The following is a 24,716-nucleotide window of genomic DNA, read 5'->3' as shown; positions in this document are numbered from 1 at the left end:
AAATTCAATCCAAGGGTCCAGGAGGTCACCATCCTAACATCCTTCAAAACACACTCCTTCAAAAAAGGGCAAAACAAGTACAATCTTACCACTCACCTGAAAGCATCAAATCAAGTAATCAACATTCAACAACAATTTTGGTAAACAGAATTTACAGGAAAGAAAGAAAGCTCCCAAGGGATCTTATAAGCTTGTACCTTCATTTTTGGAGCCAGGCCAGCCATAAGAGCTGCAGCAGCAATGCCAGCATTGGTTTCTTCAATGAAACTGATGGTGGAGTTTATCACGAACAGCACTACAATACCGACAAAGTCTTGCCAGTCTGGGGGTTTTCCACTGCCGTTGGCCAAGGCAATAGCCATGATGGCAGCCATTTCCATCACCCATGAAAGGGGGTTCCACATGAAACCCAAAAATTAACTTTTAAGGCAATCCAAAAGGATTAAAGGTTAATACAACTATATTGTCTATACAAGTAAAAGATCCTCCAGAGTCCAGAGTTTATACAAGAAAATTTATGATATCAACACAAAATAAAAAAGTTTTCAAGCTTCACAAAATAACTTTCAGTTTCAAGCTCCACTTCTCCATTGTTTTACTCCTCCTTTGTACTGAGTCAAACCTTGAAACAAGCCAACAAGGTATGAAATAAACAAATTAAAATCTAAAAGATTTTTAAAAACCTATACTTAATAAACTTAAATGGTTTAATCAATTTACTTTTCATTAGAATCATCAATCATGTGTTGTAGTAGGTTTTGATCCAGTATCCTCATTTGTGAATAAATTCATAATATTTTCAGTCAAATCATTCAACCCCACCTCAGTAGTTTCTACAAAAACAAATATTAGTAAAACAAATAACTTTAAAATGAAAATAAAAAAATAAACTAGTTACCTTTCCCTCCAGCTAACCAATCTCTACAACAAACTAATGCCTCAACAACATCAGGCTTCATTGCACTGCGATATTGGTCAAGTATCCTACCACCGGTGCTAAAAGCCGATTCAGAAGCAACTGTAGAAATTGGAACACTCAAGATATCTCTAGCCATTTGTGCAAGGTCAGGATACCTAAATTGGTGAGCTTTCCAAAACACAAGAACATCCAATTTTGTTATTCTATCAATTGTTGGTTCTTCCAAATACAGCTCTAATTGACTCTTTTGAGCTCTGCCAATGAATTCTAAACTTTGAAAAGTGTCAAATTCCTATATCATAAATGAAATATATTAGTAACAAGTAGTAAAAAATAGTGAGGAAATGCAAAAAAAAATTATCAACAGTACCTTCAAAACATCCATGCATCCGCTGCCTAAATTTAGAGCAAGAGAAGCATTATCATCAATGGCACTATGAGTGCTCGAAGATGCACTGCTAGTACTTACCTTGGAAGCAATACCCATATGCATATATTCCTCAAACAAAGAAACCAATTTGGATCTTACAAGACTTAATTCATTACTGCCATGTCCATATAACTTGTTGTAACAAAACTCAACAAATTGCATCTTGAACCTCGGATCAACTATCACGGCAATGGCAAACAAAATGTTATAATCTTTCCAGTACTTATCAAATTTATGAAACATCCGATTGGCCATTGATCTCATGAAATCATCAGAGCTTTGCAAGGCTTGACTTATTGTCAACTGAACCGTAAAGATGCGAGGAAAGTAAAGGTTGGCAGTAGGATATTTCACTCCAGAAAACAAAGTTGTTGTCTCATAGAAAACCTCAAGGAATTTGAATATTTTTTCAACTTGTCCCCACTCATCAACCGATGGACAATGTGTGAAATTAGTATCAGCCAATCTCAAATGATTAAAAGCACGCCGATAATACATGGCACTAGAAAGCATCAAATACGTAGAATTCCATCTAGTAGGAACATCTTGCCTTAGTGATTTCTTAGAATCAAGTGAAGTTTGGGTAACCGATTCTATAAACTTTTGCTTTCTCACTTGACTGCCTTTCACATACTTTACACATTCACGAATTTTATCAACAGAACTATCAATTCTTTTCAAACCTTCTTGCACAATTAAATTGAGAATGTGTGCACAACAACGAACATGCAAAAACTCGCCACCACTCACTAATGAACAATTTAAACCAAGTTGATCCCTTAAAAGTCCAACAAACACATCATTTGCAGCCGCATTGTCTAATGTAATTGTGAAAACCTTTCTCTGAATTCCCCAAACATTGAATAAACTATTAATTTTATCACACAATGCAATACCAGAGTGAGGTGGAGGCATGTAAGAGAAGTTAATTATCCTTTTTTGTAAAACCCAATTGGAATCAATGAAATGTGCTGTCAAGCATATATAACCATCAGTGGCAATAGAAGTCCACAAATCAGAAGTGAAACAAATTTTTCCAGGGCATGAATGCATTTCTTGAGCTATTCTATTGCATTCATTTTTATGCATCTTGAGAATATCAGTCCTTGCGGTGTTTCTAGTGAAATAATTTACTTGAGGTTCCAAATACGTAAAAATAGATCTAATTGCCTCATATTCCACAAACTGAAAAGGTAAATCATGCTTCACAATTGCTAAGATTAGCAACTCTCTAAATCTTTCTTGGTTAAACCGTTGTGACCTAATAGCAAGACTTTTATCACCTTGTTCTAACAAAGCTTGAGCAATATCACTAGTTTTCTGTTTAGGACATTGATTAAGGATATGACGTCGGAGATTACCTGTACCCATGCTACTTTCTGCTTTGTATGTAATCCCACAAGCTTTACATTTGCAACGCAAATCTTCTCCCTCTATTTTAGGAAGCATCTCAAAATATTGCCACCACTTTGATTTCAAGACTCTCTTCCGTTTGCCACTTCCGGAGGCCTTGCCTTGCAAAGACGTTTCTTCATCTACATTTAAATCCCTCGTAGTCGTAGATACAGCTGGTGCACCCTCCAGTTCCTCCTCCTCACTATTCTCCTCTTGATCGAGATCAATAGGTTGAGAATTCATGTTGTCGATGACGATGTTGGAGAAATAGAAGAGAATCGTGAACCCCTTCCTTCGACAACCCAACCCCTGTGAGGCTGGTCCCTGTCGATTGTCGGCTTGTCGTGGACTCGCGATGTCTGTGTCGCTGCTATGAGCTGTCGCCTGCCTCCTAGAGCCTAAACTCCCGAGTCCCGATTCTCCCGAAGGCGGAAGGCCGAAGTCCCGAACCGAAGCTACATCTCTCGGTCTCTGGCTCTCTGCGATTTTCTGCGAACTGGCGGTGGCGGAAGTCGGAACTGCCGACTGCGAACCGTAGCCCTAACCCCTAGCTCGTAATTCGTAAAGCACTAAAGCAGTATTGCAGAAAAGCCCTATTGATTAAAAGTTTAAAAGTTAAAACATTAATTAAATAGTAAATAAGTAAATACAAAAAAATTGGTTTGGTTTAGTGGGTTCGGGTTGGTTCGGGTGAGTTTGGGTGGGTTCGGGTTTATGGGTGACCTGATTCTTAATTCAGGTCAACCCGGGTTGACCTGAACCCAACCCAACCTGGAAAAAAAAAATCGGGTCAGATTTCGGGTTCAACCCAATCTGACCCTAATCCAAAAACCTCAACCCTAACCCAATATTTTTCGTGTCGACTCGGGTCGGGTTTTCGGGTCGAGTCCATTTTTGACACCCCTATAGACATAGATGTTAATGGCCTATCCCTTAAACCAGGTATCTTGAAGTAAGATCTGAATACAATTGCAAATGCTCATATATATTGAGAAGTCACAACCATCATACCCTTAAAAAAAAAATTTACCATGAGTTTCTTTTAGCCTATAGAGGAAACGAAGGGAGAGGAGAAATGATTCAGTTGAATTGGGGAAAGAGTAAATTGATAAATAAATATACCTTTTTAATAAAGATCAAAGTTAGATGTAATATTTAAAATTGAGTAGATTGCTCGCCCACGATTAAATACATTATATTATATAGATTTATATGGACCACCATTTATGCTCTCACATCCCATGCATTCCTAATTTAGGGCTGTTCGTATCTCCGGTCCTTAATCCCATTATTTCTTAGTTCCTTCTAAAATGATATACTTCGGATGTCGTTAAATTTATAAATTGGTGTTGTTTTAAGTTTAGGTATATTCAATATAATATTCTTTGTTAAAATATCGACATTTTACAAATGTTGGGGGTTGTTTTTATTTTTTTATTGAAATTTGTAAATTTTGATTGAATTTGTGTGTTTTTTTCCATAAATTGGTGTTGTTTTAAGCTTAAGTATGTTCAATGTGACATTTTTTTTTTTTACCGGAATTTAGGTTGTGAGCGTAAATTTAATAGCATTTGAAGTATGTCATTTTAGAAGCGACCAAGAAGGGACTATGGATTAGGGACCAAGAGATTCGTTAAATCCCTAGTCTCCTCCCGGTCCCTTCCAAAACGACACACTTTGGATGCAGTTAAATTTACGCTCATAGCTTAAATTCCGATAAACAACGCCACACTGAACATACTTAAACTTAAAACAATATCAATTTGTGAAAAAAACACAAATTCAAATAAAACTTGCAAATTTCAATAAAAAAGCTAAAAACAGCCTCTAACGTTTATAAAATACTTAGGGGGTGTTTGGTTCATGGGTTTGAGAATGAGGGAATGGAATGATAGTAAAAGATAGTATTTGGATTGTGGGTTTGAGAATGATTACCAGATTTATGGGAATCAACCAAACTCATATAACTTGATGGGTTTCATTTCCATTCTTATTCCCATTCCACCCTACTATCAAACTCATACTCATAATCATTCTCATCATTTAACCAAACGTCCCCTTATATTTCATCAAAGAATGTTACACTAAACCTACCTAAATTTAAAATAGTACCAATTTATAAATTTAACGACAACCGAAGTATATCATTTTAGAAGAGATCAAGGACTAGGGATCAAGAGATCTCTATTCGGTGTTATCATGGATCCTAACATGTGTTTCACTATAAAAATATTAAAAAATTTAAGTTTATGAAATGCAAAATAATTTATAAATCAAACATCGTATATATGCCACACAACATTCTATAAATATCAATTAAATTTATTTTTCTCTATCTATCGTAATCTTAATAATAATAAAAAAAAAATCAAGGAGTGATAAATAATGTCCAAACTTGAAAAATCATTATCAAATTAACCCAAAAGAGAAAATTTTATAATCAACGGCATGCTAAATCTTACTGCTATCCTATTTTAAGTTTGCTAAAAAGTAGGCTCATAATTATTTATTTATCATATTTTATCAAAATATGTTTCTTCCCTTTTCCATATAGTTGAATGAAAATAGACGAAACAAATTATTGGAAATAAAGTAACTTTGTGTATTCTTCAGTTAAGGGTTTTCTGTATACAACAAATTATATATACAAAGGTACAATGGATTATCTAATACATGGGGCAACCAACAAGATAAAATAGTCCTCGAGGGCATATTCAGTGGTAAGTACTTGATAGCATTTAGATGAAGAAGAGGCAAAAGAGAACATTCTGATAGTAGCAACTTAAATGAGGAAGAGAAAAAAAATTGAGAATCAATTTATTTCATATTGCTGATAAATCTAAAATTTGATTACAAGCATAGGTTATACATGCCTATATATAGCAGTAAGAGAAACTAATCTGAGAAACTAATCTGATCCTAAAATCATGCCATGGATCCTTAAATTATGCATCTAGATTTTGATTTGATTCAAAGCATATCCATTAAATACGGACATATTCTATCTTAATTTTGACTTGATTTAAATAATACAACATAATCTCCCTTAAACTAAGTCACAAATGTTAGCCATCCTAATTGCCTTCTTCAACTTGAGAAAAGTCTCTGTCTTCATTGATTTTGTAAAGATGTCTGCAACTTGACATTCATTAGGGCAATATTCAATGTTGATTTGTTTTTCTTCAACCCATTCTCTTATTTTTATGATACTTGATATCTATATGTTTGTTGCGACCATGAAAGATTGAATTCTTAGATAATGCAATTGTTGACTTGTTATCACAAAAAATTATCGTAGGGCCATCTTGTTTGTGTTGAAGAAAATCTAAAATTTTTCTTAGCCAAATTGCTCTCGTAGCACAATTTGTTGCTGCTATAGTTCTGTTTTTGTTGTTAAAAGTGCTACCACTTGCTGTTTTTTAAAGGACCAAGAAAATATAGCTGAACCTAGATGAAAAGCATATCCTAATGTACTCTTTCTAGTCTCCACATCTCTGGCCCAATCACTATATGTAAATCCAACAAGTTTCACAGTTTTATTAGTAAAATACAAGATTCCATTATTAATTGTACCTTTGACATATCTGAGAATTCGCTTTGCTGTAGCCCAATGTGACTCTTTGTTAGATCGAAAGCGCTAGAAGGGGGGGTGAATAACGCTCGTGGCTATTTCGTTCGATTTAAAACAGAGTCGAAAATACGCAGCGGAATTAAGTAACGAAAACAGAGCAACACACAAGGACACGAGAAGTTACTTGGTTCGGAGCCTGTGGCGAGTCCTACTCCAAGGTCCGTGATCGTTGATCGATTCCGGTGGGCAATAACTATAAGCTCGAAACAATAGTACAGAATATGAGTTACAATGAGTGCAATAATGAAAATGATACCGAGCGACAGAATCTAAAATAGTGGAGCTCCGGGTCGTCGGAAACTTTAAACAACACTTCGGGATTGTCTCGTTAGCAGCTTTTAGCATAATGATTGGTAGTTGTTGTTTTGAGCTACTGCCTCGACCCCTCTTTTATATTGTGCTGGAGGCGCCTCCAAGGCTGTCCGAGGCGCCTCCAAGGCTGTCCGAGGCGCCTCCAGGCCGCCGAGTCGCACGCGTGGATCAGCTCTGATATGGTCGCGCCTTATCCCACTGAAGGCGCCTCAAGGCTGATCCAAGGCGCCTCCAACGCCTGGTCCAAGGCGCCTTCAGCCTGGTCCAAGGCACCTCAGCTCTGCTGCGCTGGCTTTTTCTGGCTCGCACCCGAGGCGCCTCCAAGCCCCATGGAGGTGTTGGTTGCTACTCGGAAAGCCTAGAGGTTCCACTGTACAAAAATTTTGTACAAAGGTCTGAACCTTTTCCTAGCTACCATGTGTTCTTTTAAATTAAATTTTGGATCGCCTGCGGAACTTAACACGTTTGATCCAAAACTTAATCTATTTGTTCTTTTAGGTTTTGACTTGGATCTCCTGCGGAACTTAACACGTTCGACCCAAATCACCTTAAGTTATTAATTCCATTAAATATTAATTTCCATAATTGGTTCCCAGTACTGACGTGGCGAGGCACATGGCCTTCTTGGATATGGGAGCAACCACCACCGACTAGACAAAACCTTTTATAGAAATCTAATATTTAATTTCCTAAAATAACTTTAGGTTAACCGAAAAGAACAATCAAATCACAAGGAAAAATAAAACAAAAGAACACAACTTCGAAAAACATATTCGAAATACTAGAATCGTAAGCCTCTTGTATTTGGTATTATTTCCAAAAATAACTAGTATGATGCGGAAAGAAAAAATACTAGTTATACCTTTTAGAAAGACCTCTTGATCTTCTACCGTATTCCTCTTCTAACCTCGGACGTTGTGTGGGCAACGATCTTCCGAGATGAGAATCCACCAAAGCACCTTCTTCTCCTTTCTTCAAGTTTCGGCCAAGCACAAAGCTTCCAAAAGATGAAGATCTTTTTCCACCAACCAAGCTCCAAGGGATACAAGCTTTCTCTCCTTCTTCTTCTTCTTCTCCAAGTAGTATCCGGCCACCACAAGAGCTCCAAGCAAATAGAGAAGGTTCGGCCACCACCAAGAGGAAGAGAGGAAGAGAGGTTGGCCGGCCACAACACCAAGGAAAAGAGGGAGAGAAATAATAGAGGTTGTATCTTGTGAAGGCACCCTCACCCCTTCTTTTATATTCCTTGGCCTAGGTAAATTAGGAAATTTAATTACAATAAAATTTCCTCAATTCCCTTGACATGATTTAATTGAGAAAAAATAAAATAAAATTTCCCAATTTAATCTATATTGGCCGGCCACATCAAGATAAACAAATTAGATAAGTTTTAATCAACAAATTAAAACTTCCTAATTTGTTTTCGGAAATTTTAAAAAATAAAATTTCTCTAACAATTTATCCCTTCATGGTGATTTGTAAAAAAAGAAACTTATAAATTAAAATCTCTCTTTAAACATGTGGATGATTTATAAACAAGGATAATTTTAATTAAAATCTTCCTTAAAAAATATCTCCACAACAAGAAAGATTAAAACTTATTCTCCTCTTAATTCCATGTGACACATCAGCAAAGTTTCTCACGTTGATATAATTTGCAAGCAAGCAAAAAAAAACATGAGTTGGTTTAAAACTTCTCATGTTGACTTAGTTGTCAAGCACTTCTCACGTTGATTGCAAGCAAACTAAAAACGTGAGGCAACTTGGAGTTGCTGTTCTTGTTTTAAACAAACGGCATCTCATAGCAATCCAAGAATGAACTTGTTATTCACGTTGATCAGAACAACATGAAAACACCCTTGGATAGCAACGCCAACAGCACGGACTAGAAGATGGATTTAGATGGATATAAAGCTTTATATATATAGAGGCTACGATAGGGACCGAGAGGAGGAATTGGTTTTGGTCTCCCGATAAAATTAAGCATCCCGTGTTCGCCCCGAACACACAACTTAATTTTATCAATAATAATTCATTCCACTAGAGAACTATTATTGAACTACCGCACCAATCCCAAATTACATTTTGGGCTCCTTCTTATGATGAGTGTGTTAGTCTCCCTGTGTTTAAGATAACAAATGTCCACTAATTAAGTAAGTTACTGACAACTCACTTAATTAATATCTAGCTCCAAAAGTAGTACCACTCAACTTCATCGTCATGTCGGACTAAGTCCACCTGCAGGGTTTAACATGACAATCCTTATGAGTTCCTCTTGGGGACATTCTCAACCTAGATTACTAGGACACAGTTTCCTTCTATAATCAACAACACACACTATAAGTGATATCATTTCTCAACTTATCGGGCTTATTGATTTATCGAACTAAATCTCACCCATTGATAAATTAAAGAAATAAATATCAAATATATGTGCTTGTTATTATATTAGGATTAAGAGCACACACTTCCATAATAACCGAGGTCTTTGTTTCTTTATAAAGTCAGTATAAAAGAAACGACCTCAAATGGTCCTACTCAATACACTCTAAGTGTACTAGTGTAATTATATAATCAAGATAAACTAATACCTAATTACACTACGACCTTCCAATGGTTTGTTCCTTTCCATCATGGTCGTGAGCTACTGTTTATAATTTATAAGGTACTGATAACATGATCTTCTGTGTGTGACACCACACACCATGTCATCTACAATATAAATTAATTGAACAACTACATTTATCATAAATGTAGACATTTGACCAATGTGATTCTTATTTCTAGATAAATGTTTATACCAAAAGCTAGGCTTTTAGTATACACTCCAACAGGAGGCACCTCAGACACTATTCATCCGAGGTCAAATGTGCTTCTTTGTTCCTGTAAAATGTGTTAGTCCCAAACACAAACCCTGTAAAACAAAGTTAGCACAGTAATATGATAAATGATATAATTGACAGTCATCGGACTATCCGGGTCTGACTTCAGATTTCCAACCGGAAACCCTAGGTCGACCCGACGCCTACTGTTTCCTCTACGGGGAACGCGTCCTCACCTACTCCTCTCAGGAGATTTACCTGTTGCTAGTGTGATCCTCCAGATCGAATGGACTTTTGCTCAGCGTTCGAAGCTTCCGGACTTTCTGCTGGACTTCCGCTTCCCGGCCCGTCCACACCAGGACTTTCCACCTAGGGTTACCACCCCCTAGGACTTTTGCCTAAAGCTCTCGACCTGCCAAGACTTTCCGCATAGGGTTACCACCCCCTATGACCTAGGGTTACCACTGTTGGTGCAACCTTAGGTCAAGGTTGACCTGGATGACCCGACTCGAGTTGACCTGACTCGAGGTATATTTTGATGTTTGACAAGAATGGAGAAGTTATATTTTGATGTTTGACAAGAATAGGAACTTGGGGGATTGTGGGTGCAACCTTTGGTCAAGGTTGACCTGGTTGACCCGACTTGAGTTGACCTGATTCGGGAAAAGTCCAAGTATGGAGACTTGGCACGGAAAAGTCCAAGCAGGGAGCTTGGCACGGGAAAAGTCCAAGTATGGAGACTTGGCACGGAAAAGTCCAAGTAGGGAGCTTGGCACGGGAAAAGTCCAAGCAGGGAGCTTAGCACGGGAAAAGTCCAAGTATGGAGACTTGGCACGGAAAAGTCCAAGCAGGGAGCTTGGCACGGGAAAAGTCCAAGCAGGGAGCTTGGCACGGGGAAAATTACAAGTATGGAAGCTTGGCATGGGAGGTCGGAGAGGGCTCGGTAGCTCGTTCTCTGAATTGGATGGAGTCGGAGAGGGCTTGGTAGCTCGTTCTCCGGACTAGGTCAGAGAGGGCTCGGTAGCTCGTTCTCCGGACTAGGTCAGAGAGGGCTCGGTAGCTTGTTCTCTTGACCGGACGAGGTCAGAGAGGGCTCGGTAGCTCGTTCTCTGGACCGGACGTGGAAGTCGGAGAGGGCTCGGTAGCTCGTTCTCCGGACTAGGTCAGAGAGGGCTCGGTAGCTCGTTCTCTAGATCAGGAAGGCTTTAGGTTTAAGGCTGGGTAATTGGATCGGTCTGCTGACCGATCCAGTGAAACACTGGGTCATCTGATCGGTCTGTGGACCGATCAGTAACCACACAGAAACTTTCTGTGAGTAATCTGATTGGTCTGGTGACCGATCAGTAAGAAGGTTGATCGGTCCACAGACCGATCAGGGATCGCAACCAACTCTCTGTGAGAGTTGGGATCGGTCTGGGGACCGATTAGCATAGGGCCTGATCGGTCCCATGACCGATCAGACCCATCCTGGACCGATCAGGGTGGAGCCTGATCGGTCCAGGCCTAACCGTTGAGACACAGCGGCTAGATTTCTTCTTTGTCTTCTTCGCAGGTTGATATAAGGTGGAGGGCCTCTACTGTTGGGACTTCTTCTTGACTCTTCCTCCTTGCGATCTGAGCTTTGCTGAGATCTTCATCCCTGAAGCTTCGTGTGAGCTTTCCTCGGCTGGGTTTCCAACTAATCAGTTGTTGCTGGGTTGGCATCCGTGAAGTTACTGGTTCATCAACAGTCGACAAGAAGGCAAACAAACTATGATTTTTACATTCATATTGTTCTTGACTTCTTGCTGTATTTCTTGTACGCTGATCTTGCTGTTGCAAGAGAGATTATGGCGAGGTTTCTCCACCCAGAAGGAGTTTTTATTAGCCGATTTTCCGGGGTCTCATCCACCGACGGATTGATAGGATTCGTCCACCTTACGGACACGCCGAGGAGTAGGAGTATCATCTCCGAACCTCGTTATATCGTCGCGTTTGAGGTTTGATCTTCTCCATTTTCGTTTCTATCTTTTATTTCCGCTGCGCTAACTCAAATTGTAGGAAGAAACGTGAATTTGGGGTCGGCTATTCACACCCCCCTCTCTAGCCGCTATCCGAAGGTCCTAACAAGTGGTATCAGAGCGAGGTCGCTCTTCGTCGGATTAACACCCGGGGGAGCACGAGCTAGAAAATGGATCAACTTGGAGAAGACGTCACGATTCCACCCCTCTACGATCGCGATGACTTCGCGTTTTGGAAGGTAAGAATGAATTATTTTCTTATGACTAACCTAGTAAATTGGAATTGTGTACAAGTATGTTTTATTCCTCCGGTGGATAAAGAAGGAGAACCTCTCGAAAAGAAGAAGTGGACGAAGGAACAAATCCACCAATCCATAATCAACGACGAGGTAACGAAAATCTTTGAATTTTCATTACCTAATGATATCTTGTGTAAGATAGGTAGATACAACAATGCCAAGGAGTTGTGGAATAACTTGGCTAAGTTCCATGAGGAGAGCTCCAATTCAAGTCATGAAGAGGAATCAAGTGAGCCAAGCAGCTCACATCATGGAGGTATGGAATTAGAAGTTGAGGGCTACTCAACATCTAAGGAAGAAGAGGAGGAGAGTTCTTCTTCAAGACTGGAGCAAGAAGAAGAAGCCTCTACCTCCGGAAGGGATGAAGGAGAGAGCTTATATCCATCCTCAACCCTAGGTAACTCAAGCAACTTAATTTCAAGTAAATTACATATAATGTGCTTTAAGTGTAGGGAATATGGGCATTACAAAAGTAAATGTCCAAAGAGGATTAGGAAGACTCCACCGGCACCAAAAGTCAAGAAAGTCGGCGTCCCGATACGCAAAGGCAAGGAGCTCGTGGTGTGCTTCCAATGCAAGCAAAGGGGACATTATAGGAGTCAATGTCCAAGGGGGAGGCAACCTCACAAGGACAAGAGACCAAACACATCTATGGGGGGAGCTAAGGCAAACCCTAAGGTATCCTTTAAGACACATTCTTGCAATTCTAATAAGACACATGCTAGTAGTTTTATTGCAATTGTCAATAATGATAAGCATGAGAACCATAGAAACCGATACATGTGTTTAGGTGTCAAACATGTTAGCCTAGATAAGGACGATGCTAGAAATGTCAACCCTAGAGTTAACTCATCTAAGGTTAAGGAAAACCTAGATAGGAATCCCAAAACAACTAGACATATGCCTAGGAATACCTCAAAGAAAAATGGAAAATTAAAGCTTGAGGTATTAAAGAAGGAAAAACAAATCTTGAGGTCAAGACTTGACACTTTAGAAAAGGCTCTTAAGAATTTGGAGAATTCAACTCTAGGGTCTAAGGGTCAAAAATCAAAGCCCAAGGACATGAGAGGTTTGGGTCACAAACCTAAGTCTCAAGTGGTCAAGCCCACTTATCATAATGTTCCATTCGATTATGGAACAAGACCTAGGGCTAAGAAGACCATCACCAAGGTCACAAGGGGAGTCACCCCTAGAGTTGATCTTGATGAGTCCCAAATGACCAAGGCTTTAAAGCCTAGGAGGGTCATTAGGAGGGTTGCTAGGGAAGTCATCCCTAGTGAATATTTAGTGAACCCAATGAGCTCAAATAGGTATTGGGTTCCTAGGAGCGTGATTCCTTCACGCTAGATGGTTTAGGGTGTGCCAACCTTAATTGGATAGGTAGTTAACCTACTCATGGCAAAAGGTGACATTTTAGAATTTTCAAGGTGTAATCAAGCCTTGAAAATGAAATTTAAAATTCTTCCTAAGGTGATTAGGATGTGCCAACCACATTTGAGGAGTTTTCTAGGGTCAATCTAATTGGCACTTAGTGATCTAAAAATCTTTAGTATATGATTTTAGGTCTATTACATTTAGGAATATAGAATTTATGGTAAAATGATCAAAATTATCAAAAATGGCAACTAAGGCTAGAATTAGGTATTTTCTATACCTTTATATGTTATTTGCCATACATTGTTTGTCATATGTCATGTCATGATATCATATTTAACTTATTATCATTTGAAATATCATGATAATACTTAGGTTAGTTATATGTCATGTCTTATTTAAGTTTCATACTTTATGCCATGACATCATGACATTGGCACATATTTCCACTTATGATATTATTTTATGCCATGTCATCATCTCTTGCATTTATGATCAATTAAATTGATTTAAGGATAAAAACACAATTTGATATGGAAATCTAATTGTTGTTTATAAAATGCATGAGAACTTAGCTTAAGATGACCTAAACCCATATCTCACATCAAAATTGACTTGGATGTGTTTGATACACCTTAGATGTGTGTGAGATATTAGGATGATGAGTTAGGATCAAGGTGCATAGTTCTTGTACCTAGATGAGCCTAATTCGAAATTGAGGATCATAGGGAAAACTTGTGTACAAGTCATGTACATTTAGTCCTAAGATTGTGGTCCTAAATTGAATGGTTTAAAATCATTTCAAAATTGATTTGAAAAACCTTGATGAAGCTTTTCTAGTGATAGCATTCATCATTGAGCAAGTTGATACAAAGATGGATTAACCTTGAGCTATTTCAAAGTCTTTCGAACTTTGTATCAAGATTTAAAAATGAAAGTTATTTTCATAGAAGACTATTTTTCCATGATAATATATGTTATGAGAAATGCATCCTCAAAATTTTACAATTTTTGGAATTTTCTGTAATTTTTTAGGGGTTTCTGAATTTCGGGAGAAAAATCAGAAATCCTTATCAGAGAGTTGTGGACCGATCAGAGGGGATCCTGATCGGTCCAGGTAAGTCTGGATCGGTCACTGGACCGATCCAGGGAAGTGTGGATCGGTCTGGTGACCGATCCAGTGGAGTCCTGATCGGTCTGGTGACCGATCAGAGCGTGCCAAAATGCTAATTTTCGACTGTTGTCTGAAATTTCAGCTATGGAAGTTGGTGCTGTAGATTTCTAAAGGGTTGAAACTCTCCAAAACATTGTTGGTGCAATGGTCAAAGAGGAGTTGACCTTTAGGGGGAGTTTTACCTAATGGTCAAGGGGGAGTTGACCTTTAGGGGGAGTTTTTACTCGTCAAGATTTCTGAGGATGAGTGATATGGGATTATCACTAAGTTGATTGTTGATTTTAGTATCAAGGAGGAAATTAAGGGTTTCAATGAAAGGTATGGGACTTTCATTAAGAAGAAACTCTTGACCTTGATTCACTCTTTTTGATGTGTGTCAAAAGGGGGGAGAATGTCCAGAGAATGTTCAAGGAAGAACATTGAAGTTTGGGGAGAATGTTAAGAGAATGTTCGAGGAAGAACATTGGAGAACCATTGGAAAACCTAAGTTATGTTATCGGCTTAACCTAACTTGATTATGGTTTTTGTCAAACATCAAAAAGGGGGAGATTGTTGGTGCAACCTTAGGTCAAGGTTGACCTGGATGACCCGACTCGAGTTGACCTGACTCGAGGTATATTTTGATGTTTGACAAGAATGGAGAAGTTATATTTTGATGTTTGACAAGAATAGGAACTTGGGGGATTGTGGGTGCAATCTTTGGTCAAGGTTGACCTGGTTGACCCGACTTGAGTTGTCTTGATTCGGGAAAAGTCCAAGTATGGAGACTTGGCACGGAAAAGTCCAAGCAGGGAGCTTGGCACGGGAAAAGTCCAAGTATGGAGACTTGGCACGGAAAAGTCCAAGTAGGGAGCTTGGCACGGGAAAAGTCCAAGCAGGGAGCTTGGCATGGGAAAAGTCCAAGTATGGAGACTTGGCACGGAAAAGTCCAAGCAGGGAGCTTGGCAAGGGAAAAGTCCAAGTATGGAGACTTGGCACGGAAAAGTCCAAGCAGGGATCTTAGCACGGGAAAAGTCCAAGCAGGGAGCTTGGCACGGGGAAAAGTCCAAGTATGGAAGCTTGTCATGGGAGGTCGGAGAGGGCTCGGTAGCTCGTTCTCTGAACTGGATGGAGTCGGAGAGGGCTCGGTAGCTCGTTCTCCGGACTAGGTCAGAGAGGGCTCGGTAGCTCGTTCTCTGGACCGGACGAGGTCAGAGAGGGCTCGGTAGCTCGTTCTCCGGACTAGGTCAGAGAGGGCTCGGTAGCTCATTCTCTAGATCAGGAAGGCTTTAGGTTTAAGGCTGGGTAATTGGATCGGTCTGCTGACCGATCCAGTGAAACACTGGGTCATCTGATCGGTCTGTGGACCAATCAGTAACCACACAGAAACTTTTTGTGAGTAATCTGATTGGTCTGGTGACCGATCAGTAAGAAGGTTGATCGGTCCACAGACCGATCAGGGATCGCAACCAACTCTCTGTTAGAGTTGGGATCGGTCTGGGGACCGATCAGCGTAGGGCCTGATCGGTCCCATGACCGATCAGACCCATCCTGGACCGATCAGGGTGGAGCCTGATCGGTCCAGGCCTAACCGTTGAGACACAACGGCTAGATTTCTTCTTTGTCTTCTTCGCAGGTTGATATAAGGTGGAGGGCCTCTACTGTTGGGATTTCTTCTTGACTCTTCCTCCTTGCGATCTGAGCTTTGCTGAGCTCTTCATCCCTGAAGCTTCGTGTGAGCTTTCCTCGGCTGGGTTTCCAACTGATCAGTTGTTGCTGGGTTGGCATCCGTGAAGTTGCTGCTTCATCAACAGTCGACAAGAAGGCAAGCAAACTAGTGTTTTTACATTCATATTGTTCTTGGCTTCTTGCTGTATTTCTTGTACGCTGATCTTGCTGTTACAAGAGAGATTGTGGAGAGGTTTCTCCACCCAGAAGGAGTTTTTATTAGCCGATTTTCCGGGGTCTCATCCACCGACGGATTGATAGGATTCGTCCACCTTACGGACATGCCGAGGAGTAGGAGTATCATCTCCGAACCTCGTTATATCGTCGCGTTTGAGGTTTGATCTTCTCCATTTTCGTTTCTATCTTTTATTTCCGCTAAGCTAACTCAAATTGTAGGAAGAAACGTGAATTTGGGGTCGGCTATTTACACTCCCCCTCTCTAGCCGCTATCCGAAGGTCCTAACAACCACCCCCTAGGGTTTTCCGCCTGCCTAACCACAGCTAGGACTTTTGCCTAAGTACCGCTTAGGACTTTCCTGCAAGCTCCATGAACTTGTTAGATCACAAGACGACTTAACTTTGAACCCTTTGCCATTATCAAAACTTGGGTTCGATCGTCTGATGCTTCCCGCACCAACACTCTTTTGGTTTCTCCATAAACCCGCTAAGTACCCCAACTCCAAAATAAATATCTCGCCTCGTAGCAACCAAATATCTTTTATAAGCTATAATATTCAAACTCTTACCAGTTTCATCTTTGGACAACTTTATCTTTTCAATCACGGGAGTAGAAATCGATTTTGAGCACTCCATTCTAGACCTTTTCAAAATACCACAAGCATATTTCTTTTGTGAGACAAAGATCCTATCATCCATCTAAATAACTTCAAGCCCTAGGAAATAACTCATTAAGCCTATATCTATCATTTCAAATTTACTAACTAAAGCCTCCCTAAATTCTGTGATTAACTTTAAGTTATTTCCGATGAAGATCAAGTCATCAACCTAAAGACAGACTATAAGTGTATCACCAGATTTAGTATGTTTAACATACAAATCATGTTCATAAGGACATCTTAAAAAATCATTTTCAAGAAAGTAAGAATCAATACAACTATACCATGCTCTCAATGCTTGTTTTAAACCATATAAAATTTTCTTTAACCTGTAAACTTTATTCTCTTTCCCTTTCTTCATGTATCTTGAGGGTTGTTCAATATATATTTCTTCTTCCAAGAAGCAATTCAGAAAAGTAGATTTCACATCCATTTGATACAGTTTCCAATTATTTTGAGCAGTAAGTGAAATAAGCATGAGAATTGTATCAAGTCTACTTACAGGAGCAAAAACCTTAAAGTAATCAATACCTGCTTTTTGCTTGTTACCTTTTGCAACTAACCTTACTTTAAAATGGTCAATTTCACCATTTGACTTATACTTTGTCTTGTACACCCATTTTACTCCAACTGGGTCTTTTCTTGGAGGTAATTCAATCAATTCCCAAGTACCATTATTTTCAATGGTCTGAATTGTTAGAGTGTATACTAAAAGCTTAGCTTTTGGTATAAATATTTATCTAGAAATAAGAATCACATTGGTCAAATGTCTACATTTATGATAAATGTAGTTGCTCAATTAATTTATATTGTAGAAAACATGGTGTATGGTGTCACACACAGAAGATCATGTTATTGGTTCCTTGTAAATTATAAACAGTAGCTCACGACCAAGATGGAAAGGAACAAACCATTGGAAGGTCGTAGTGTAATTAGGTATTAGTTTATCTTAACTATATAATTACACTAGTACACTTAGAGTGTATTGAGTAGGACCATTTGAGGTCGTTCCTTTTATACTGACTTTATGAAGGAACAAAGACCTCAGTTATTATGGAAGTGTGTGCTCTTAATCCTAATATAATAACAAGCACATATATTTGATATTTATTTCTTTAATTTATCAATGGTGAGATTTAGTGCGATGAATCAATAAGCCCGATAAGTTGGGAAATGATATCACTTATAGTGTGTGTTGTTGATTATAGAATGAAACTGTGTCCTAGTAATTTAGGTTGAGAATGCCCCCAAGAGGAGCTCATAAGGATTGTCATGTTAAACCCTACAGGTGGACTTAGTCTGACATGATGATGAAGTTGAGTGGTACTACTCTTGGAGCTAGATATTAATTAAGTGAGTTGTCAGTAACTTACTTAATTAGTGGACATTTGTTATCTTAAACACAGGGAGACTAACACACTCATAATAAGAAGGAGCCCAAAATATAATTTGGGATTGGTGCGGTAGTTCAATAATAGTTCTTTAGTGGAATGAATTATTATTGATGAAATTAAGTTGTGTGTTCGGGGCGAACACGGGATGCTTAATTTCATCGGGAGACCAAAACCAATTCCTCCTCTCGGTCCCTATCGTAGCCTCTTGTATATAGATATTTATACCCACCACATACCCACCTTCTTACCCATCCAATGGGGTCGGCCAAGCTAGCTTGGAACCCAAGCTAGGGCCGGCCAAGACCAAGTGGATGAGCCAAGTTGGTGGCCGGCCAAAGCTTGGGTCCCAAGCTTAGGTGGACGGCCACTAGAATATTAAAAAGGTTTTTTATTAAAATTATTTCTTATGTGGATATCATGATTTTAAAAGAAAGTTTAAAAAATTAAAAATTTCCTTTTATAGATTTCTAAAAAAGATTAAGAGAAGAGATTAATCTCTTTCCTTATTTGTAGATTAAAAGGATGGTTTTAATTTTTGGTAAAAACTTTCCTTATTTGTAAATCATCTACATGTTTAAAAGAGAGTTTAAAATTTGAAATCTTTCCTTATTTGTTGATTAAAAGGTGGATTTTAAATTTTAAAAAAACTTTCCTTTTTAACCATGTTCATAATTTAAAAGAGAGTTTAAAAATTAAATATTCTCTTTTATAAGTTTCTACAAGAGATTAAGAAAAGATTTGATATTTTTCCGTATTTGTAGATTAAAAGAGATTTTAATTTTTAGAGATAACTTTCTTTTTATCCACATGTTTAAAAGAAAGATTTTAATTTATAAAATTTCCTTTTTATTAACCAATCATGAAGGGATGAAAATTATTGGAGAAATTTTTTATAAATTTCTAGAGACAAATTAGGAAGTTTTAATTAATTAAAACTCTCCTTGTTTGTAGCTTTAATATGGCCGGCCATATGAATTGATGAGAAGAAAATTATTTTTAATTAAATAAATTTTCTTTTTCAATGGCAAAAGAATTAAGGAAGTTTTTATTAAATTTTCCTTATTTATCAAGACCAAGGATTATAAAAGAGGGGGTAGAGGAGACTTCATGGTAAATAACTCTATTCTATTTTTCCTCTCTTTTCTCCTTGGGTGTTGCCGGCCCTTTCTTTCCTCTCCTCTCCTTTGTGTGGCCGAAACCTTCTCATGGTGGAGATAGCTTTGGTGGCCGGATCTAAGAAGGAGAAGAAGGAGAGAAAAGAAGCCTCTTTTCTAGCATCCCTTGGAGCATGGTGGTGGTGGCCGAACCTCTTCATCCTAGGAGAAGTTTTGATGGCCGAAACTTGTAAGGAAGAAGAAGGTGCTTGGTGGTTCTCATCTCGGAAGATCGTTGCCCACACAACGTCCGAGGTTAGAAGAGGAATACGGTAGAAGATCAAGAGGTTTTTCTAAAAGGTATAACTAGTAATATTTCTTTCCGCATCATACTAGTTATTCTTGGAAATAATACTAAATACAAGAGGCATACGATTCTAGAGTTTCGAGTTTGTTTTCGATATAGTGTTCTTTTGTTTTTCTTTTCCTTGTGATTTGATTGTTCTTTTCGGTTAACCTAAAGTTATTTTAGGAAATTAAATATTAGCTTTCCATAAAAGGTTTTGTCTAGTCGGTGGTGGTTGCTCCCATATCCAAGAAGGCCATGTGCCTCGCCACGTCAGTACTGAGAACCAATTATGGAAATTAATATTTAATGGAATTAATAACTTAAGGTGACTTGGGTCGAACGTGTTAAGTTCCGCAGGAGATCCAAGTCAAAACCTGAAAGAACAAATAGATTAAGTTTTGGATCAAACGTGTTAAGTTCCGCAGGCGATCCAAAATTTAATTTAAAAGAACACATGGTAGCTAGGAAAAGGTTCAGATCTTTGTACAAATTTTTGTACAGTGGAACCTCTAGGTTTTCCGAGTAGCAACCAACAATTGGTATCAGAGCTAGGGTTTTGCCTCTGTATATTTGGTATTAGTTTAATTATGCACATGTCATACATAATTTTGGCAGGATAATAGTAGGATGTGCTAACTTTGTGGATGCAGGATCTAACTATTATGGCTTATAGTTATTATGTGTGTGATTGGACCCTTGGACATGTCAAGGGCATTTTATTGTTTGTGCATGATTGTATTATAAAATACAGCAGGAGCTGTATTTAGTTTTATTAGGATTTTATTTTTGATCTAGTTACATGTACATTCCTTTTATAGAATATAGGATCGATGGATGTAAATTTTATTTTATGTTCGATCTAGTTTACATGTACATTCCTTCGAGGAATATAGGATCAAAATGTAAAATTCTATTTATGTCGCGGATCGAATCTTGCAAAGCGTGGAACCTTCTAAGGACTAGAGGCGCAGCGGAACTAGGAGCAAGATGGATGCGACAGCTAGACCCGGTGGCAATATGGCAGCAGCTTGGGATGACAACACACGGAGGACAACAAGAGATAAAAGCCATAATAGTTGAAAATTAGATTTTCTATTTATTGCTTTTATATTGTGTGTGCATGTTAGTTTACATATTTAGTAGGCTAGCATAGTTAAAATTCCTCATTTATAAATAACTAAGTGGGAGAGGGATTTTTAAGTAAATCCCATGGTCTCCATTACTGGTTTGTAAGTGATGCAAACAAGCTTGCGCGTTGGCTCTGAGTGCCTTCCTCCATAACGGATGAGCTTGTTTGTGGATCACTAGAACAGACTTCCATTTTTGGATGACTATAGGAAGTTAATTAAGAGCGTGTGATCTTCCCCAACGGAAGGGGCATAATCTTATTAATGGACTTAGTGTCAAGTAATGGTATACACTTAGACACATCTAATAGTATCCTCCCCATCGGAGTCACTGCTATTATTTGTGTGACCAAATGATACCAACTATTAATTTTATTTGTCAAAAAGTTAGGTTGACAAGATAATAAAATTAATGGGTTAAAACCCTCCTTTTACAAATGTTGAATTTGTATACGTCCACACTAACGTGGCATGCAAAATTCACGGTGTTTGAGGTGTTGGTGAATTTAAATAATATTGTTTGAGGAATCAATATTTTTTTTAAATTCAAAAGTTTTTGACCAAATATTTGATCAAAGACAGATCAACTATTAATTTTATTCGTCATAAAGTAAAGTTGACGAGATAATAAAATTAATGAATAAAATCTCCTCTTCAATTTTGTATACGTCCACACTATCGTGACATACAAAATTCATGGGGATTTTTAAGGATTTGATCTTGACCAAATATTTTTGTGATTCTTAGGATTTAAATATTTGTCAATCCCCTAGTAGTCATACTATAGAAAAGGCTTAGTAGTCCCAATTGTAATGATTGGAAATAGGACTTGGACATTAAGGTAGACTGTCTTCTTAGAACTAAGAACAACATAGGTGTATTTAATTCATTAGTTGAAACATGTTTAGTGGTGTTATCTACCAGAACCTGGAGTGTAGATACAGATTCCATTAATCATGTCCGCAATTCATTGCAGGGTTCCAGGAAATCCGGCAACTAAATGAAAATTAAAACACCGTCCACATGAGCACTACTGTAAAAATGGTAGCTGTTGCAGTGGGAGATGTTTATCTTTTGATAAGAATAAAATATGAATTTTTGAGTAATTGTCTTTACGCACCAAGTTTAGAAAGAACTAGTTTCCAGTTTCTAAAATATTCAAAGAACTTGATATTCTGCCTCTTTTAATAACAAAGTTGTTATTAAGAAAAAGAGGGAAGTTATCTGTTCTGGTACGTTGGTTGGCAATTTATAAATCCAATAACTCTCACGATGCAACAAATGAAAATTAGTAACATATCTTCTAACTTTAAGAGAAAGTAACCTTCTAAAATGAACCAATTATATCTTTGGCATCTAAGGCTAGGTTATATTAACTTGAGTATGATTCATTGGTAGCTGATGAACTTTTGGGTTCATTAGTAGTGGAAATCTTTCCAACCTATGAGTCTTACTTGGAAGGAAAAATAACCAAGAAGCTTTTAAGTCTAAGGGGTATAGAGTCAAAGATATATTGGAATTGGTTCATTCTGATTTGTGTGATCCTATGAGCATCCAGGCAAGAGGTTGTTTCAAATATTTCATCTATTTTATAGACAACTATTTGAGATACGGATATATTTACTTGATGTGCCGCAAGTCTAAGTGCTTTGATTAGTTCAAAGAGAACGAGGTTGATGTGGAGAAACGACAAAGTAAAAGTATCAAGACACTACGGTAAGATCGTAGTGGCAAGTACCTCTTGGGAGAATTTAGGAGTCGTTTATCAGAAGTAGGGATTCAATCCCAACTAACTGCACCTGGTACACCCCAACAGAATGGTGTAGGAAAAGGAAGGTATAGGACTCTTATGGATATAAGTAGATTGATGAGTTATTAAGAATATTATCAAAATCATTTTAAGGATATACTCTGGAAACGGGAGTGAATATAGTACCTTCTAAAGTCAGAACTCTCTACTCATATAGAATTGCTGAATAGGCGTAAGCCTATTTAGAAGCATATTCGGATTCGGGTAGTCCAGCACATATGCAGAAAAGAGACAATGATAAGTTGGACAGGAATTCACTTGTTTGTGGGTTATCCTAGTGAAATGAAAGTAGGTTTATAGTCTTAAAAATCAGAAGGTCATTGTTAGTATCAATGACCGATTTTTAGAAAAGGACTATGTAATAAACCATGTGCCCATAAGAAAATTTGTTCTTAAGGAAATAATAAAAGGCATGTCTAATCTAGTACCAACTGTACAAGATGAGATACCACAAGGAAACTGCAACACGTATCACAAATGATACACAATTGCATAAAGTGCCTTGTCGTAGTGGGAGGGTTGTTAGGCAACCTAAAAAGATTCATGTTTTGGGAGAGTTTTTGGACTCGATCCCTGGAGGACAAGAACCTGATCTCCGGACATATGACGAAACACTCCAAGATAAAGATGCAACATCTTAGCAAAGAGTAATGAATAAAAGAATTAGAATATATGTATTCTAATAAAATCTGGAAGCTTGTAGAACCACCAAATGATGTAAAAGCCGTTGGGTGTAAAAAGGTCTATAATAGGAAAAGAGGGATAGAAAGGAAGGTAGTAACTTTCAAAGCAAGGCTTGATGAAAAAGGAAACTTTTTCACTCGTAGCCATGCTTAAGTCTATCCGGATTCTTTTATCTATTTGGCAAGTGGATGTCAAGACAGCATTCCTTAATGGAAGTCTTGATGAAATCATCCATATAAAGCAACCAGAAGGGTTCATTGCAAAGGGCTGAGAGCATCTTGTGTGCAAGCTCAATCAGTCTATGGACTGAGGCAAAGCTTCAAGGTCTTGAAACATCCGGTTTATCAAAGTAATCCAGACCTATGGATTTATTGAGTAAATGGATAAGTCTTGTGTATACAAAAGGTGTGATGGAAACGTGGTGGTATTTCTTATACTATACGTAGATAACATTTTTGGTAGTTGGAAACAATATCAAAATGTTGTCAGAAGTAAGGGTATGGTTGTCCAAATAATTCGATATAAAGGACTTGGGAGAGTGTATATATTTTTGATATCAAAGTAATAAGGGATCGAAAGAAAAATTTTTTTTTTACTTATCCCAAGCTTGATACATCGAAAAATTCTTGCTCGTTTTAAGCATGCAAAACTCCTCGAAAGGTTTCTTACCTTTTAAGCATGGAGTGTCTTTATCTAAAGAGATGTCTCCGATGACATCAAAGGAGATTGAGGACATGTAGGTAGTTCTTTATGCTTCGGCAGTTAGACAACCTAATGTATGCTATGCACGAAATCAGAAATCTGTTTTGCCAAGGGCATAGTTAGCAGATATCAAAGTAACCCTAGACAAGGACATTGGACTGCAGGAAAGCATATATTAAAGTACCTTAGAGGCGCTAGAGATTATATGCTAGCTTACAAGGCAGTTAATTTGGTCCCTGTGGGTTACACGGATTTTGACTTCGAATCGGATAGGGACAATAATAAGTCGATCTCGGGGTTTTGTGTTTACTTTAGGAGGAAAAGTCATAACTATGGAAGAGTGATAAGCATAGGTATTTTTCTGGACTCCACCATAGAAGCTGAGTATATGGCAAGCCTCTGAGGTAGCCATAAAAGCTGAATGACTTAATTACCTCAAGATAGACTTAGATATGATTTCTAGTTTGTCCAAAGATTATTACAATTTATTGTAATAATGATGGTGCAGTAACAAACTCGAAGAAACCATGAGTCTATAAGGCAAATAAACACAATAGAGCGCAAGTACTACCCAATACGAGAAATTGTATAACGAGGAGAAGTTGTTGCCGCCTAGATTGCATTAGATGATAACCTAAGGTCCTTAAGGCAAGAGTT

The 24,716-nt window shown here is 38.1% G+C and overlaps 1 long non-coding RNA gene across 1 annotated transcript; it reads right to left on the bottom strand.

The window, feature by feature from the left end:
* Positions 1–608: 608 nt before the first annotated feature.
* LOC122025276 lies at positions 609–1,095 on the bottom strand. Its single transcript, XR_006123649.1, has 3 exons — positions 899–1,095; positions 721–833; positions 609–622 (listed from the first exon to the last, which is right to left on the bottom strand). It is a non-coding gene; the product is annotated as an uncharacterized LOC122025276 (long non-coding RNA).
* Positions 1,096–24,716: the final 23,621 nt, after the last annotated feature.

The sequence above is a fragment of the Zingiber officinale genome, chromosome 9B (genome assembly GCF_018446385.1).
Source record: "Zingiber officinale cultivar Zhangliang chromosome 9B, Zo_v1.1, whole genome shotgun sequence".
In the NCBI taxonomy this organism is placed as follows: domain Eukaryota; kingdom Viridiplantae; phylum Streptophyta; class Magnoliopsida; order Zingiberales; family Zingiberaceae; genus Zingiber; species Zingiber officinale.
Note: the sequence above shows the minus strand (reverse complement) of the source record. Positions and strands in the feature narration are given on the sequence as shown.